We start from the raw sequence: 20,217 nt of genomic DNA, 5'->3' as shown, positions 1-20,217 counted from the left end.
GGACGATGGAACACTCAAATTGCGTCGAGATTCAATTTTAGCCGACTTGTCTTCTAGGGGATATTGCTGCCACGGGCACCATATGGTCCGTCTCCTGTGAGTCTAGATTTTCGAATCCAACGCAAAACTTGTAGTTAATTGTTACTTTCAGGCCTCCTAATGACGATGGAACACTCGAATTGCGTCGAGATCCAATACATCGTCCTCCAGCCGACTTGTCTCCAACGTGATATTGCTGCCTCCGGCACCATGTGGTCCGTCTCCTGTGAGTCTAGATTTTCGAATCCGATGCAAAACTGATAGTTAATTTATAAAATAAATAAAATAAAATAAAATAAAATAAAATATTAATTATTTTTATCTGTCTGATTGGCTCTCCTATGAGTCGTCAGGTTTTGATTATTCGGTATCAGACGCTTGACAATGGCTTTTTCGTAAATGTAATGTTATTCGTAGTTGACCGTGAAATAAGACTCAAATAATCGGACTTCGTATTTAAATCGTTTCCAAAGACTGCTGCGGTAGGTGCGGACTCAAATCTAAATCTCAATATTAGAATAATTTGCCAGCCATGTCAATACGTCGTACAGAGGTGACTGTCTACTAAACATAAAAAGTTTACACAGTTAGTTAAATCAGATATATTCAACGAATAAGCCTACAGTTAAATAATTCTACTTACTTTCATAAATATAAATTCTTTACAGATTCGAGTGCCTAGTAAGATTGCAACTCGCAGTGACCTTATATAACATTAAATATGGCGGTGTGCCAGACAATAAACTAAAATACGTGCTTCTCGCACCACTTCAACCAGGGCTCTTCCTTTTTTTTTTAATCAAACATACGACTAACGAAAATGTACTTTTGTTTTATCAGCGACACAGCGCTGCAGTTGTGTGCCATAGGCTTTATTTATTTGTCACTGATTATTTATTTAATTAATATCTCGCGTTTCCGAGGAAACTCACGCTCGGCATGCAAATGTGCCTTTATATTGCCCCCTGAATTGCGAGGCGAAAGGACACACCTGCAGGCGAGCAATTCACCTAAAGGCACAAGAAAATCTAAGTTATCTACAACTATTTACATGACTTACATTATACTGTATATTATACACAAAATTTGAATGACGCGCGTGCGCCGAAAAAGTTCTTATGTTGGCAAAACAGAGTGCGCGCATGCGCAGAAGCGTCTGTGTAATTACGGCACTGCCGTTATTACGTAAATTTAGATCACGCGGCACAGTATTGCAGTTCATATTGTTCGTGTGCGCGCGCATTCCTTAATCGTTGCACAAAGAAAATATTCCACCAAGATTACATATGAAGACTACATTCTATGACAGGTAACTTAGTTTTAAAATTACAATATTTGTTATAATACAATACAACTTTAGATTGTTGAATGTTCTTAGTTACATAGCATTGCAATGAAATGCTTCAAAGAAAAATGTCCGTATTTTTCAGGTGCGTTGACCTATACACATGGTGTCGTTATCACAGTTCATATTCATCTGCTGCACAATAATTTTTTACAGGTTAGTATCGTCGTGGTAAAGTTTTTTTGATCACAGTAACATCGTTGTATAACAACGTGATTGATACATAAGCATGTCCATTTCCTATTTCCATTATAGTCGTTGTGATGCAGTTCGTTGTGACAAAAAGCATTGTTTATTACAGATCAGACGTGACCCGTCGAGTAATTAGTCCATATGCAGTTCGTTTTCGATATTCCGTGGAAGCTTGGTTGCAGAACCTCGGACGGCACATAGCTGGCGTCGATCCTTGGACAGTCCAGGTAAGCGTGTCCGTCACATTTCGAGAACATTTCATTCCCTGAAGTTCCAACCAAAATTCTTCCACCCGTCGTGTTGTTTTCTGGACAGGCACTTTGTGTCCATTTAATCCAGTTAACATCTTGAAGTTGGGTACTGTAGTAATGTCGCTAGACGATGCACGAATTATGCACTTCACATATTCAGTTTTTTTTTTAAATATAGCTCACCTAAATGTTCGTGGTTACTCATCGAAGAAATCGTTCATCGCGTTAACAAAGGTACGATGCATCATGAATGTCATTAACAGTTTCTTTCACATAGGTTTCTGCGTAGTTGCAGACTTAGTAATGTACGTTAATGTCCGTGAATAGTGGTTCACTACGCAATTTTTTTTTTTTTTTTTTTTTTTTTTAAAAGTTTTTCACATTTTGGCACTCGTTATCGTTCAAATTTTCACACAGTAACAGTTACATTATACATCAGTTTAAAAAAAACATAAGTAATAATACATACACACGTCACATATTTTCTTAGCATAAACATAATACAGTTGCACATAAACATGTTTACATCATCATTACATAGCTATAGGTTATTACATTGTGTCATATTTGATTACATGAATTGCAGATATTTACATCCTCTTTAGCGGTTTTGCTGGGATATTATCGATGTTTCTTGTGATGTCATCTGAAATTAAGATAGGTTAGACACAACATTCATTACATCAGTAGGCAAGACCAGGCGTTTTCACTACTCAATAAATATTCAAAATAGTAAGAGAGAGAAAATGTTCGATTCCTCGCGGTTTGTGCGTGTGTGTAGTGTGTCTGTGTGGCCTTGACTACTGGTAGATGCTTTTCTTGCTGAGAGATGTGCGTCTAATCTATTTCTCGAAGTAAAAGATCGCTTCACAGATGACGTCTGTCGGTTCGTCAGGTGTCATAGCAAGTCAGTGGTACCTACAGTCACAAATGTTCCGTGAAAAATTTATATATCATTCACTGCTACGTAATCATAAATTTTACTTTAATATTCAGTCTTCTCGGTGGAACCGCGGCGTTGAAAGAAAAGTTCTTCTGTCTTCAACTGCGACTCTGGAACGCTGAAATGAAAATTTCTATACTACTTATTATCTGTGTTGTAGCAACAGAGTTTTTCGAGTTGCTTAGCAATATTTTGATGGGTATGACTTTTACATTATTCAGCATGAAATGCTCTAAGATCTCGGTGTGCGTATAGCCCAATAATTTTGTTAGTTCTACGATGTTGTAACAGATACGCACCAGGGTGCGGTATGTTAACAATTATATAAGGTCCTTCGTATAGCAGACGCCACTTAGCGTTGCGTCGTTTGAGTGCAACAGATTTATGATGAGTACGAAGTAGTACAAGCATTCCTACCTCGAATTTTTGTTTTCTTTTTATTATGTTTCTGTGATGTTTGTTTCGTATCTGTGCGTGATGTGTCAGCGTAGTCAATACTTCTTTTATTTTCTGTTCAGGTGTGATTTCCTTGTCTGACAACTTAGGTAATGGTTCTATCCACTGATCGTTCTGTTTGCAATTGAACATGATCTCGTTAGGTGTGTAATTTGTATCGTAAATATTTAAGTTATTGTGTACGTCTTCGAAAAGACTTAGGTAGGACACCCAATTAGTATGTTTTGATGAAATATAGGTCCTCATGAATCGATTTAATTCTCGGAAAAGTCTCTCAGTCGCGTTACATTGTGGACTAAACCTCGAAATAAATATACTTTTAATGTTATTGTCCTTCAAGAAATTTCTCCATTTGTACCCAGAGTAGTATGCTGCATTATCTGACAGAACTGCTTTAGGTTTTCCCACGTGCGTCAGGTAATCACTTGAGAATCTTCGTATTATAGCATTTGCAGTGGCGGATTTTAAAGCATAAAGTTTTACGTGTTTAGAAAATATATCGTAAAAAGCTAAGATATATTTGACGCCTCCAGAGCTTGCTGGATGCGGTCCACTAATGTCAGTACACAGAATTTCCAGGGGTCTACCAGGTAAAATAGAATGTAAATCTGTTTTTGTGGATAAATTCTGAGGTTTTGATTTTTGACATATGACACATGTTTTTAGTTCCCTGTAAATTTTTCTTCTCATATTGCTAAAATAACAGTATGTACTGAGCTTTGCCAAACACTTTTTCGTCCCATAATGACCCCAAACTAAGTGTGTGTGCCAAATTAGATTACGTTCAGACTCTTTGGGAATGCATACACACCAGTTAGTAGCATTTGGATGTCGGCGGTAAAATAACACATCATTGTGTAACTTGTAATACTGAGTCAAAGGATGGTTGTGTTTTTCTACCAGTAATGTTATTATCTTATACCAGTGAGGATCAGATTTTTGTAATTCAGCCATGTTTCTGCACATATCAATATAATATTGGTGATACTGCTTGTCTTGCATTAAGAGAATCCTGTAGTCATTTATATTTTCTAAGTCACTGTTGGTATCATTCATACCTTGTGGAAGTCTAGACAAAGTGTCTGCAATGGTGTTGTCCTTACCTCTTATGTACTTAATTTCAAAAGAGTAGTTCTGAAGTGTAACTGCCCATCGTGATAGTCTAGGATGTACAAGTTTACAAGTTAACAAAAATGTCAGGGCCTGGTGATCGGTGTAAATTACCGTATGTTTTCCAAATAAATAATAATTGAATTTCTTGAATGCCCATACTATGGAAAGTGTTTCTAACTCAGTAGTGGAGTATGTACGCTCACATTCAGTTAGAGTGCGACTCGCAAACCCAATAATTCTTATCTGTTCCTCCTCTTTATTCTTTACAACTTGAAATAAGCAACAGCCCAAGCCAGTACGTGAAGCGTCACAAGTCATACAAAAATCTAAATTGAAATCTGGATGGCTCAAAATGTTAGCATTCACTAAAGCATGTTTAATTGTATTAAAGTCATTCTGGCACTGTTCCGACCAGATCCAAACTTGATTCCTTCTGAGTAGATTTAGCAGATGTTTACTGTTCAAAAGTGGTTGTGGCAAAAAACGTCTGAAAAATGAACATAGCCCAAGGAATGATTTTAACTGCTTTTTAGTTCGAGGGCTAGGAAAGTTTCTGATAGCATCTAATTTACTGGGATCCGGACGTATGCCCTGTGAATTAATGATATGTCCTAAATACTTTATCTCACTGCAACCAAATTTTGATTTTCTTAGGTTGGCTGTGACTCCAGCTTGTGCAAATTTTTCTAAAATTCTTTGAAGTGTGTCAACGTGTTCATTCCAGGATTGTGTAGCTATCAGTATATCATCTACATAGTGTGTGACTGTCTCAACTAAATCGTCGCCAAGCACGGTATCCAGGGCTGTAATGAATACCCCAGAGCTGACATTCAGTCCGAAGGGTAGAACACAAAACTGATAGGTTCGCCCCCCGAACATAAATGCAGTATATTTCCGAGAATCAGGAGTGATACCCACCTGCCAAAACGAATTAGCGAGATCTATTGTGGAAAAATATTTTGCATCTAGAAATTTCTGTAATTGCTCTTCTAAATTTTCAGGTTTTGTGTGAACCGGTAAAATTATTTCATTAATAGCTCGTGCGTCTAACACTAACCTAATGCCTCCATTTGATTTTTTGACAACAAGTAGAGGACTACAATAAGGTGAGGTGGATGGTTCAATGACCTTCCAGTCTAACATTTGTTTTAATTCTTGCCACACAGCAGGTCGTTGAGATAACGGTACGTTATATGTCTTATGGTAGAAGATCTTGTGAGGCTTAACTTCAATCTTGTACACATACGTGTTGATAACACCTAATCGTTTGGTAAAAACTTGTAAATATTTGGATAACACTTCCTGTAGTTTTATACGTTCATGTACACTGAGAGCTGTAGCTTCACTTATCTTATGATCAAGCAATGTTTTCAAGTCCATTAGCTCTCTGTCAGATGAGTGTGTTTGCATGTCTTGAATGTCTTTGTCAAGTACTAACTGTACCTTGTACCCTGTACAGTGTTTGTCATGCTTTAGAGTTCTCCTGTCCAAATCAATAATAATTACACTGCCTTTATCATTTAAAATACATTTACCTTTGGAGAAGTCTATAATGCAGTCCTTCTCGCTCATAATATCTATTCCCAATATGCAATTTGTCACAAGGTTTTGTACAACCAGGAATGGCCATTGTACGGTTCCATTACCTATTTTAACGTTTACAAAAACTTGCTTCGTAACCCTACATGACTTATTACCTAGTGCAGTAGTTATTTTACAGTTTTGGGCAGGAAACTCAGGCACAGGTTCCAATTCACACATCTTTTTATAAAAATTAAAAGATAAAACGCTCACAGCTGCACCTGTATCTAGGATAATAGTAGTTGGAATCCCACCTACTACACCAGTAGTGGATGCTAAAAAAAATTCATTTGTGTTTAAACGACATTGTGTACTGTCTTGTAAAAGTTCATCTGATATATTGTTATTGTGGTTGTATCTTATAAATAAAACAGGTAGTTTTTGTTTAGAATTACTCGGCATATCATTATTCTGTTGTTCAAGTGTGGTGTCAAATAACTGATTAACATTGAAGCCGCCCCCCAAGGATTCTTCAGCCACGACCTGGGGCAAAGTAGTGACTGTTTCTAGTTTGTTGGATTATCATTTGTACTAGGTACTGACACAGATTGAGGTTGTGCATCAGGTGTCATTTCTATTATATTCACATTCGGATATTGCCTATTATGATCTCCAAACTTTTGCGGTTGTTGTTGCTGTTGCGCATTATAACTTACCTGTCGGTCGTAAGGTATGCTCCAATTTTGACCTGGTGGCTGCTGTGGTAAAGCAGAGTTTGAATGAAAGTACTGATCGTTACGAGTCCAACCTTGATGCTGTCTTGGCTCGTAGTTATTATTATTTCTATTTCTGTTTGTGTTTTTGTTATTACCTTTGTATCCGTTGTTACCGTTGCAGTTATTACCGCGGTGCCTTTTGTATGGATTGCCGCATGAAATGTTATTACTGTTGTAACTATTGTTCGTATTGGAATACGCGTGTTGATTTTGATTTCCGTACTGAGACGGCATGTGAGTTTGCTGTTTTTGTTGTACCGCGTATCCAACTGTGGGCGCGCCAGAATTGTGTTGGCAAGCCTGCATGTTTTGCATACCACTAGTGTAAACATTGTGGCTGCTGTTTTGCCGCGCGAAGCGCTGATCTTCAAGTAACATGTCAACCGAATCTAAAGCTGTTAAAAAATAATCTGAATCGTCATCCGGGATATGTAGAAGTTTTTCCTTAATGTTGAAAGGCAATTTGGCCTTCAACGCTCGGAGTATATCACGTGTTGCGACTGGTTCGTCTAAAAAATGTCCCATGTTCAAGTATTTTTCAAAATATCTGCGTAAGTTACCATTTTTACTGTTAAAAGTTTCAGGTTCTAAAATTTGTCTCCTGAGTCGCTCCTGGACGGATTGCGACCAGAATTTGTTCAGAAAGGCACGCTCAAACTCACTGTACGTGGTACATACGTCAGCTTGACTGTATGCCCAGACAGCTGCATCGCCTTGGATGTAACCGACAATATATGAAATCTTTTTCCGGTCACTCCAAGTGCGTGGAAATGCGTTACTAAAAGATTTAAGAAAAATCACCGGATGAATGGTTCGTTTCTCTGGGATAAAAGCCTGAAATTGCCTGTGTTTCATTAAGCTTTCTTCTTCCTTTGCATTATGATATGGATTTGTACCACTGTAATTACTGCAATGCTCAGCTGGCGAGTAATTACGATAATGTTGCTGTGGTTTACCATGATAATACCTTGTGTTTGTGTTTGCACGTTGTGGTATGTGTTGTTGTCGTGGTGTGTTTTGTTCTTGTGTGTATGTTGTGTGCGGTATGTGTGCGTCATACTCGAATGTATATTGATTTCTGAACTGTACATTTTGACTGATATTTTCGTTACATTCAGACTGTGGTTGATCGGTGAATTGTCTCATGGGTGCAGTGACGGATTGTACTGCGTCACTAATCAGCTGTTTGTTATTAGTGATGTATTCCGCTACGGAGTCGTGCACAATTGTTGGTAAATTTTCACGTATGCATCTATCAAAATGTTTGTCTTTGTTCTCTACCCAATCATGAAATTCTTTATTAATATTTTGAAAATGAGCTGTGGCATCAGATTGTAAGATGTCTGTCAGGTGTTGTTCAACATCGTCAAATTTATTCTGCACGTCAGTAATTCGTTTTTCAAGGTTGTCGTGTACTGAAGGATATGTTTGAATTTGTTCAGTAAGAGCTTCACACGTGACATTAAGGTTTTTTAATTGTGTCTGTAAAAGTGCTACGTCATTTGTAGTCTTTTCTTGTCTCGTATTAAGCTTGGAAAATTTCGTACTGAGTTCAGTCATCTGTTCGGTCAGTGTGGCGTCTATAAGTTCCACACGTTTACACAAAGTGTCATTACATGCCTTGATTGCTATGAGATCAGATTTAATTTCGTCATTTTGTGTCTTTAACTGTTCATTTTGTGTCTTTAAGGTTGCCATGTTTTCCGCGTTCTGCATCCTTAAGGTTGCCATATTTTCTGCGTTTTGTTTCATTAGCATTTGTAACATGTTGGCAATGTTTACTGTTTGCAAGGTCTCTGCCCCCGCCGCGTCATTAGACGTGACGTCATGCATTAACATGGGCTCTGATTGAGACTTTGAAATTTTTGTGGTGGAAGGCCTATTGTCAAAATTTTCGTCAACACTCGCGTCAATGTTTGATGAATCGTCACTACCGGTTGCTGTCGTAAAGTCATTTTCTAACATTTGTCTCTCGTCCGAGTCGGATTGCGTCTGAATAGTACGTCTTTGCTGTTCCATTTTTGCGTATTGTTTTCTAGTTATTACCATGCCACACGTGCTATATATTTCAAGAAATTAATGTTTGACACTGGTTTTAAAATAAAATGCAGTTGAGCATGAATCGGTCGTAGCAACAATGGCTGTCTGTTAATTTAAAAATATAAACTGAATTTGAGATTATTGGTAATGGCTGCTGGCCATGTTACATGATATCGTACAGAAGTCGGCCATATTGTACACTCGTGTATTGGTATTGTTGCATACGTTATTGTTTAAGGAAAAATACTGAGAATGGAATTTATCACTGAAACTGTTATGCGGAAAAGAAACACTACAGAATTTTACTGAAAAGCTAATACACTGAATTATACGTCTGGTCAAGCCTGCTAATGCAAAGATGCTGCGTCTTACCTTATTTTGCTGGAAGCTTCTTTGCGTCTTCCCGCAAAATTTTATAATTGGCAAATATCTTCTGATTTTTTTTTATTTCTCATATAGTCAAGTCCAGGACCAGAAGGTTGATTTTTCACATGAAACAAAGAGAACAATGTAACAAATGACAAAATAACAAGTCCGACACGCAGTCGCCAATATAAAATAAATAAAATAAAATAAAATAAAATGAAATATTAATTATTTTTATCTGTCTGATTGGCTCTCCTATGAGTCGTCAGGTTTTGATTATTCGGTATCAGACGCTTGACAATGGCTTTTTCGTAAATGTAATGTTATTCGTAGTTGACCGTGAAATAAGACTCAAATAATCGGACTTCGTATTTAAATCGTTTCCAAAGACTGCTGCGGTAGGTGCGGACTCAAATCTAAATCTCAATATTAGAATAATTTGCCAGCCATGTCAATACGTCGTACAGAGGTGACTGTCTACTAAACATAAAAAGTTTACACAGTTAGTTAAATCAGATATATTCAACGAATAAGCCTACAGTTAAATAATTCTACTTACTTTCATAAATATAAATTCTTTACAGATTCGAGTGCCTAGTAAGATTGCAACTCGCAGTGACCTTATATAACATTAAATATGGCGGTGTGCCAGACAATAAACTAAAATACGTGCTTCTCGCACCACTTCAACCAGGGCTCTTCCTTTTTTTTTAATCAAACATACGACTAACGAAAATGTACTTTTGTTTTATCAGCGACACAGCGCTGCAGTTGTGTGCCATAGGCTTTATTTATTTGTCACTGATTATTTATTTAATTAATATCTCGCGTTTCCGAGGAAACTCACGCTCGGCATGCAAATGTGCCTTTATAAATTGTAACGTTCAGGGCCTCCTAATGTCGATAGAACACTCAAATTGCGTCGAGATTCAATACATCGTCCTCCAGCCGACTTGTCTCCATGGGTCTATTGCTACATCGGTCACCTTATCGTCGTTCTCCTGGGAGTCCAGATATTCGAATCCGACGCAAAACGGACTGCTAATTGTACAGTTCAGAGCCTCCTAATGATGATGGAACACTCAAATTGCGTCGAGATTCAATACATCGTCCTCCAGCCGACTTGTCTCCAAGGGGATATCGTTGCCTCGGGCACCATATAGTCCTTCTCCTGTGAGTCTGGAATTTCGAATCCGACGCAAAACTGATAGTTAATTGTAACGTTCAGGACCTCCTAATGACGATGGAACACTCAAATTGCGTCGCGATTCAATACATCGTCCTCCAGCCGACTTGTATCCAAGGGTCAATTGCTGCCTTTGGCAAGTTATGGTCTTGCTCCTGTGAGTCCAGATTTTCGTATCCGACGCAAAACTGATATTTAATTGTAACGTAAAGGGCCTCCTAATGACGATGGAACACTCAAATTGCGTCGAAATTCAATACATCGTCCTCCAGCAGACTTGTCTCCAAGGGGATATTACTTCCTCGGGCACCATATGGTCCGTTTCCTGTGAGTCTAGATTTTCGTATCCGACGCAAAACTGATATTTAATTGTAACGTTCAGGGCTTCCTAAAGACGATAGAACACTAAAATTGCGTCGAGATTCAATACGTCGTCCTCCAGCCGACTTGTCTGCAAGGGGATATTGCTGCCTCGGGCACCCTATCGTCTTTCCTCTGTGAGTCTAGAGTTTCGAATCCGACGCAAAACTAATTGTTAATTGTAAAGTTCAGGGCCTCCTAATGACGATGGGACACTCAAATTACGTCGATATTCAATACATTGTCCACCCGCCGACTTGTCTGCAACGGGATATTGCTGCCTCGGGCACCATATGGTCCGTATCCTGTGAGTCTAGATTTTCGAATCCGACGCAAAACTTGTAGTTAAATGTAAAGTTCAGGGCCTCCGAATGACGATAGAACACTAGAATTGCGTCGAGATTCAATACGTCGTCCTCCAGCCGACTAGTCTGCAAGGGGATATTGCTGCCTCGGGCACCTTATCGTCTTTCCTCTGTGAGTCTAGAGTTTCGAATCCGACGCAAAACTAATTGTTAATTGTAACGTTCAGGGCCTCCTAATGACGAAGGAACACTCAAATTACGTCGAAATTCAATACATCGTCCTCCAGCCGATGTGTCTCCAAGGGTCTATTGCTGCTTCGGGCACCTAATAGTCTTTCTCCTGTGAGTCTAGTTTTAGGATCCGACGCATAACGTATCGGTAATTGTAACGTTCAGCGCCTCCTAATAACGATGGAGCACTCAAATTACGTTGAGAATCAATACATTGTTCCCCGGCCGACTTGTCTACAAGAGGATGTTGCTGCTTCGGGCACCTTATGGTCCGCCTCCTGTGAGTCTAGATTTTCGAATACGTCGCAAAACTGATGGTTAATTGTAACGTTCATGGCCTCCTAATATCGATGGAACACTCAAATTGCGTCGAGATTCAATACCTCGTCCTCCAGCCGACTTGTCTCCATGGGTCTATTGCTACCTCGGTCACTTTATCGACGTTCTCCTGTGAGACCAGATATTCGTATCCGACGCAAAACGGACTGCTAATTGTAACGTTCAGAGCCTCCTAATGATGATGCAACAATGTATTTGCGTCGAGATTCAATACATCGTCTTCCAGCAGACTTGTCTCCACATAGTCCTTCTCCTGTGAATCTAGATTTTCGTATACGACGCAAAACTGATATTTAATTGTAACGATAGGGGCCTCCTAATGACAATGGAACACTCAAATTGCGTCGAGATTCAATATATCGTCCTAAAGCCGACTTGTCTCCAAGGGGATATTGCTGCCTCGGCACCATATGGTCCGTCTCCTGTTAGTCTAGATATTCGTATCCGACGCAAAACGTGTAGTTATTGTAACGTTCAGGGCCTCCTAATGACGAAGGAACACTCAAATTGCGTCGAGATTCAATACATCGTCCTCCGACGCAAAACTGATAGTTAATTGTAACGTTCAGGGCCTCCTAATGACGATGGAACACTCAAATTGCGTCGAGATTCATTACGTCGTCCTCCAGCCGACTTGTCTCCAAGGGTCTATTGTTGGCTCGGGCAGCTTATGGTCGTTCTCCTGTGAGTCTAGATTTTTGGATCCGACGCATAACTGATAGTCAATTGTAACGTTCAGCGCCTCCTAATGACGATAGAACACACAAATTGCGTCGAGATTCAATACATCGTCCTCCAGCCGACTTGTCTACAAGGCGATACTGCTGCCTCGGGCCCTTATGGTCCGCCTCCTTTGAGTCTAGATTTTCGAATCCGACGCAAAACTGATAGTTAATTGCAACGTTCATGGCCTCCAAATGACGATGGAAAACTCAAATTGCGTCGAGATTCAATACATCGTCCTCCAGCCGACTTGTCTCTAAGGGTCAATTGCTGCCTTTGGCACCCAATAGTCTTGCTCCTGTGAGTCTAGATTTTCGTATCCGACGCAATACTGATATGTAGTTGTAACGTTAAGGGCCTCAGAATGACGATGAAACACTCAAATTGCGTCGAGATTCAATACATCGTCCTCCAGCCGACTTGGCTACAAGGCGATATTGCTGCCTCGGGCACCTTATGGTCCGCCTCCTTTGAGTCTAGAATTTCGAATCCGACGCAAAAATGATAGTGAATTGTAACGTTCAGCGCCTCCTAATGACGATGGTAATCTCAAATTGCGTCGAGAGTCAATACATCGTCTTCCAGCCGACTTATCTACATGGGGATATTTCTGCCTCGGGCTCCATGTGGTCTGTCCCCTGTGAGTCTAGATTAACGAATCCGACGGATAACTTGTAGTTAATTGTAACGTTCAGGGCCTCCTAATGACGATAGAACACTGAAATTGCGTCAAGATTCAATACGTCGTCCTCCAGCCGACTTGTCTGCAAGGGGATATTGCTGCCTCGGGCACCTTATGGTCCGCCTCCTGTGAGTCTAGATTTTCGAATACGTCGCAAAACGGATGGTTATTTGTAACGTTCATGGCCTCCTAATAACGATGGAACACTCAAATTGCGTCGAGATTCAATACCTCGTCCTCCAGCCGACATGTCTCCATTGGTCTACTGCTACCTCGGTCACCTTATCGTCGTACTCCTGTGTGACCAGATATTCGAATCCGACGCAAAACGGACTGCTAATTGTAACGTTCAGAGCCTCCTAATGATGATGGAACACTCTAATTTCGTCGAGATTCAATACATCGTCCTCCAGCAGACTTGTCTCCATATAGTCCTTCTCCTGTGAGTCTAGAATTTCGAATCCGACGCAAAACCGATAGTTAATTGTAACGTTCAGGACCTCCTAATGACGATGGAACACTGAAATTGCATCGCAATTCAATATATCGCCCTCCAGCCGACTTGTTTCCAAGGGTCATTTGCTGCCTTTGGCACCCAATGGTCTTCCTCCTGTGAGTCAAGAATTTCGAGATCCGACGCAAAACTGATAGTTAATTGTAATGTTCAGGACCTCCAAATGACGATGGAACACTCAAATTGCGTCGCGATTCAATACATCGTCCACCCGCCGACTTGTCTCCAACAGGATATTGCTGCCTCGGGCACCTTATGGTCGTTCTCCTGTGAGTCTACATTTTCGATTCCGACACATAACTGATAGTTAATTGTAACGTTCAGGGCCTCCTAATGACGATGGAACACTCAAATTGCGTCAAGATTCAATACATCGTCCTTCAGCCGACTTGTCTCCAAGGGTCTATTGCTGCCTCTGGCACCTTATGGTCGTTCTCCTGTGAGTCTATATTTTCGGATCCGACGCATATCTGGTATTTAATTGTAACCTTCAGGGCCTCTTAATGACTATGTAACACTCAAATTACGTCGAGATTCAATACATCGTCCACCCGCCGACTTGTCTCCAACAGGATATTGCTGCCTCGGGCACCATATGGTCCGTCTCCTGTGAGTCTACATTTTCGAATCCGACGCAAAACTTGTAGTTAATTGCAACGTTCAGGGCCTCCTAATAACGATGGAACACTCAAATTGCATCGAGATCCAATACATCGACCTCCAGCCAACTTGTCTCCAAGCGTCTATTGCTGCCTCGGGCACCTTATGGTCGTTATCCTGTGAGTCTAAATTTTCGGATCCGACGCATAACTGATAATTGTAACGTTCATGGCCTCCTAACGACGATGAAACACTCAAATTGCGACGAGATTCAATACATCTTCCTCCAGCCGACTTGTCTCCAAGGGTCAATTGCTGCCTCTGGCACCTAATGGTCTTGCTCTTGTGAGTCTAGATTTTCGAATGTGACAAAAAACTGATATTTAATTGTAACGTTAAGAGCCTCCTAATGACGTTGGAACGCTCGAATTGCGTCGAGATTTAATACATCGTTCTCCAGCCGACTTGTCTGCAAGGGGATATTACTGCCTCGAGCACTATAAAATAAATAAAATAAGTAAATAAAAATATATTGTTATTTAGATATTGATTATTCTATCTGTATGATGGTGATTGTGATTGCAATTGTATTTGCTTATCTGGATCGTGGACGTTTAATTATTCGGTATCAGACGCTTGACAATAGCTTTTTCGTAAAGGCAATGTTACTCGTAGTTGACCGTGAAATAAAACTGAATAATCGGACTTCCTAATTAAATCGTTTCCAAAGACTGCTGCGGTAGGTGCGGACTCATAATCTAAATCTCAATATTACAATAATTTGCAAGCCATGCCAATACGTCGTACAGAGGTGATTGTCTACTAAACATAAAAAAGTTACACAGTTATTTAAATCAGATATATTCAATGAATAAGCCTACAGTTCATAATCCTACTTACTTTTATAAATATAAATTCTTTACAGAATCGAGTGCCTAGTGTGGTTGCAACTCGCAGTATTCTTCTATAACATGAAATATGGCGGTGTGCCAGACAATAAAAAAAAATACGTGCTTCTCGCACCACTTCAACCAGAGCTCTCCTTTTTCTTAATCAAACATAAGAGTAACGTAATTGTGCTTTTGTTTTATCAGCGACACAGCGCTGCAGTTGTGTGCCATAGGCTTTATTTATTTGTCACTGATTATTTATTTAATTAATATTTCGCGTTTCCGTGGAAACTCACGCTCGGCATGCAAATGTGCCTTTATATTGCCCCCTGAATTGCGAGGCGAAAGGACACACCTGCAGGCGAGCAATTTACCTAAAGGCAGAAGAAAATCTAAGTTATCTACAACTATTTACATGACTTACATTACACATTATACACATTATATACAAAATTTGAATGACGCGGGTGCGCCGTAAAAGTTCTAATGTTGGCAGATAGAGTGCGCGCATGCGCAGAAGCATCTGTGTAACTGCGACACTGCCGTTATTTCGTACAGTTAGATCACGCGGCCCAGTATTGCAGTTCATATTGTTCGTGGGCGCGCGTTTCTCAGTCGTTGCACAAAGAAAATATTCAACCAAGATTACATATGAAGACTACATTCTATGACAGGTAACTTCGTTTTAAATTTACAATATTTGTTATAACACAATACAACTTAGATTGTTGAATGTTCTTAGTTACGTAGTATTGTTTTGAAATACTTCAAAGAAAAATGTCCGTATTTTTCAGGTGCGTTGACCTATACACATCGTGTCGTTATTACAGTTCATATTCATCCGCTGCACAATAATTTTTTACAGGTTAGTATCGTCGTGGTAAAGTTCTTTGATCACAGTAACATCGTTGTATAACAACGTGATTAATACATAAGCGTGTCCATTTCTCATTTCCATTATAGTCGTAGTGATGCAGTTCGTTGTGACTAAAAGCATTGCTTATTACAGATCAGACGTGACCCGTCGAGTAATTGTTCCACGTGCAGTTCGTTTTTTACATTCCGTGGAAGCTTGGTTGCAGAACCACGGACGGCACATAGCTGGCGTCCATCCTTGGACAATCCAGGTGTCCGTCACATTTCGAGAACATTTCATTCCCTGAAGTTCCAACCAAAATTCTTCCACCCGTCGTGTTGTTTTCTGGACAGGCACTTTGTGTCCATTTAATCCAGTTAACATCTTGAAGTTGGGTACTGTAGTAATGTCACTAGACGATGCACGAATTATGCACTTCACATTTTCAGTTTTTTGCTGAATATAGCTCACCTGAATGTTCGTAGTTATTAATCAAGGAAATCGTTCACCGCGTTTACATTGATACGCTGCATAATGAATGGCATTAACAGTTTCTTTCACATAGGTTTCCGCGTAGTTGCAGAGTTAGTAATGTTCGTTAACGTCCGTGAACAGTGGTTCACTAGGCAATGTCCTTTTGGCACTCGTTTTGTTCAAATTTTTACATAGTAACAGTTACACTATACATCAGTTAAAAAAATAAGTAATTTTACATACACACGTCACATATTTTCTTAGCATAAACATAATATAGTTGCACATAAACATGTTTACATCATCATTACATCGCTATAGGTTATTACATTGTGTCACATTTGATTTCATGAATTGCAGATATTTACATCCTCTTTAGCGGTTTTGCTGGGATATTATCGATGTTTTTTGTGATGTCATCTGAAATTAAGATAGGTTAGACACAACATTCATTACATCAGTAGGCAAGACCAGGCGTTTTCACTACTCAATAAATATTCAAAATAGTAAGAGAGAGAAAATGTTCGATTCCTCGCGTTTTGTGCGTGTGTGTAGAGTGTCTGTGTGGCCTTGACTACTGATAGATGCTTTTCGTGTTGAGAGATGTGCGTCTAATCTATTTCTCAAAGTAAAAGATCGCTTCACAGATGACGTCTGTCAGTTCGTCAGGTATCACACCAAGTCAGTGGTACCTTCAGTAACAAATGTTCCGTGAAAAATTAATATGTCATCCACTGCTACGTAATCATAAATTTTACTTTAATATTCCGTCTTTCAGGTGGAGGCGCGCGCTGAAAGAAGAGTTCTTCTGTCTTCAACTGCGTCACTGGAACCGCTGAAATGAAAATTTCTATACTACTTATTATCTGTGTTGTAACAACAGAGTTTTTCGAGTTGCTTAGCAATATTTTGATGGGTATGACCTTGACATTATTCAGCATGAAATGCTCTAAGATCTCGGTGTGCGTATGGCCCAATAATTTTGTTAGTTCTAGGATGTTGTAACAGATACGCACCAGGATGCGGTATGTTAACAATTATATAAGGTCCTTCATATAGCAGACGCCACTTAGCGTTGCGTCGTTTGAGTGCTACAGATTTATGATGAGTACGAAGTAGTACAAGCAGTCCTACCTCGAATTTTTGTTTTCTTTTTATTATGTTTCTGTGATGTTTGTTTCGTACTTGTGCGTGATGTGTCAATGTAGTCAATACTTCTTTTATTTTCTGTTCAGGTGTGATTTCCTTGTCCGACAACTTAGGTAATGGTTCTATCCACTGATCGTTCTGTTTGCAATTGAACATGATCTCGTTAGGTGTGTAATTCGTATCGTAAATATTTAAGTTATTGTGTACGTCTTCGAAAAGACTTAGGTAGGACACCCAATTAGTATGTTTTGATGAAATATAGGTCCTCATGAAACGGTTTAATTCTCGGAAAAGTCTCTCAGTCGCGTTACATTGTGGACTAAACCTTGAAATAAATATACTTTTGATGTTATTGTCGTTCAAGAAATTTCTCCATTTGTACCCAGAGTAGTATGCTGCATTATCTGATAGAATTGCTTTAGGTTTTCCCACGTGCGTCAGGTAATCACTTGAGAATCTTCGTATTATAGCATTTGCAGTGGCGGATTTTAAAGCATAAAGTTTTACGTGTTTAGAAAATATATCGTAAAAAGCTAAGATATATTTGACGCCTCCAGAGCTTGCTGGATGCGGTCCACTGATGTCAGTACACAGAATTTCCAGGGGTTTACTAGGTAAAATAGAATGTAAATCTGTTTTTGTGGATAAATTCTGAGGTTTTGATTTTTGACATATGACACATGTTTTTAGTTAACTGTAAATTTTTCTTCTCATATTGCTAAAATAACAGTATGTGCTGAGCTTTGCCAAACACTCTTTCGTCCCATAATGCACCCCAAACTAAGTGTGTGTGCCAAATTAGATTACGTTCAGACTCTTTGGGAATGCATACACACCAGTTAGTAGCATTTGGATGTCGGCGGTAAAATAACACATCATTGTGTAACTTGTAATACTTAGTCAAAGGATGATTGTGTTTTTCTACCAGTAATGTTATTATCTTATACCAGTGAGGATCAGATTTTTGTAATTCAGCCATGTTTCTGCACATATCAATATAATATTGGTGATACTGCTTGTCTTGCATTAAGAGAATCCTGTAGTCATTTATATTTTCTAAGTCACTGTTGGTATCATTCATACCTTGTGGAAGTCTAGACAAAGTGTCTGCAATGGTGTTGTCCTTACCTCCTATGTACTTAATTTCAAAAGAGTAGTTCTGAAGTGTAACTGCCCATCGTGATAGTCTAGGATGTACAAGTTTACAAGTTAACAAAAATGTCAGGGCCTGGTGATCGGTGTAAATTACCGTATGTTTTCCAAATAAATAATAATTGAATTTCTTGAATGCCCATACTATGGAAAGTGTTTCTAACTCAGTAGTGGAGTATGTACGCTCACATTCAGTTAGAGTGCGACTCGCAAACCCAATAATTCTTATCTGTTCCTCCTCTTTATTCTTTACAACTTGAAATAAGCAACAGCCCAAGCCAGTACGTGAAGCGTCACAAGTCATACAAAAATCTAAATTGAAATCTGGATGGCTCAATATGTTAGCATTCACTAAAGCATGTTTAATTGTATTAAAGTCATTCTGGCACTGTTCCGACCAGATCCAAACTTGATTCTTTCTGAGTAGATTTAGCAGATGTTTACTGTTCAAAAGTGGTTGTGGCAAAAAACGTCTGAAAAATGAACATAGCCCAAGGAATGATTTTAACTGCTTTTTAGTTCGAGGGCTAGGAAAGTTTCTGATAGCATCTAATTTACTGGGATCCGGACGTATGCCCTGTGAATTAATGATATGTCCTAAATACTTTATCTCACTGCAACCAAATTTTGATTTTCTTAGGTTGGCTGTGACTCCAGCTTGTGCAAATTTTTCTAAAATTCTTTGAAGAGTGTCAACGTGTTCATTCCAAGATTGTGTAGCTATCAGTATATCATCTACATAGTGTGTGACTGTCTCAACTAAATCGTCGCCAAGCACGGTATCCAGGGCTGTAATGAATACCCCAGAGCTGACATTCAGTCCGAAGGGTAGAACACAAAACTGATAGGTTCGCCCCCCGAACATAAATGCAGTATATTTCCGAGAATCAGGAGTGATACCCACCTGCCAAAACGAATTAGCGAGATCTATTGTGGAAAAATATTTTGCATCTAGGAATTTCTGTAATTTCTCTTCTAAATTTTCAGGTTTTGTGTGAACCGGTAAAATTATTTCACTAATAGCTCGTGCGTCTAACACTAACCTAATGCTTCCATTTGATTTTTTGACAACAAGTAGAGGACTACAATAAGGTGAAGTGGATGGTTCAATGACCTTCCAGTCTAACATTTGTTTTAATTCTTGGCACACAGCAGGTCGTTGAGATAACGGTACGTTATATGTCTTATGGTAGAAGATCTTGTGAGGCTTAACTTCAATCTTGTGCACATACGTGTTGATAACACCTAATCGTTTGGTAAAAACTTGTAAATATTTGGATAACACTTCCTGTAATTTTATACGTTCATGTACACTGAGAGCTGTAGCTTCACTTATCTTATGATCAAGCAATGCTTTCAAGTCCATTATCTCTGTGTCAGATGAGTGTGTTTGCATGTCTTGAATGTCTTTGTCAAGTACTAACTGAACCTTGTACCCTGTACAGTGTTTGTCATGCTTTAGAGTTCTCCTGTCCAAATCAATAATAATTACACTGCCTTTATCATATAAAATACATTTACCTTTGGAGAAGTCTATAATGCAGTCCTTCTCGCTCATAATATCTATTCCTAATATGCAATTTGTCACAAGGTTTTGTACAACCAGGAATGGCCATTGTACGGTTCCATTACCTATTTTAACGTTTACAAAAACTTGCTTCGTAACCCTACATGACTTATTACCTAGTGCAGTAGTTATTTTACAGTTTTGGGC

This window comes from Schistocerca serialis, chromosome 1, assembly GCF_023864345.2.
Source record: "Schistocerca serialis cubense isolate TAMUIC-IGC-003099 chromosome 1, iqSchSeri2.2, whole genome shotgun sequence".
In the NCBI taxonomy this organism is placed as follows: domain Eukaryota; kingdom Metazoa; phylum Arthropoda; class Insecta; order Orthoptera; family Acrididae; genus Schistocerca; species Schistocerca serialis.
The sequence above is the reverse complement of the archived record's forward strand: the minus strand, read 5'-3'. Positions refer to the sequence as shown.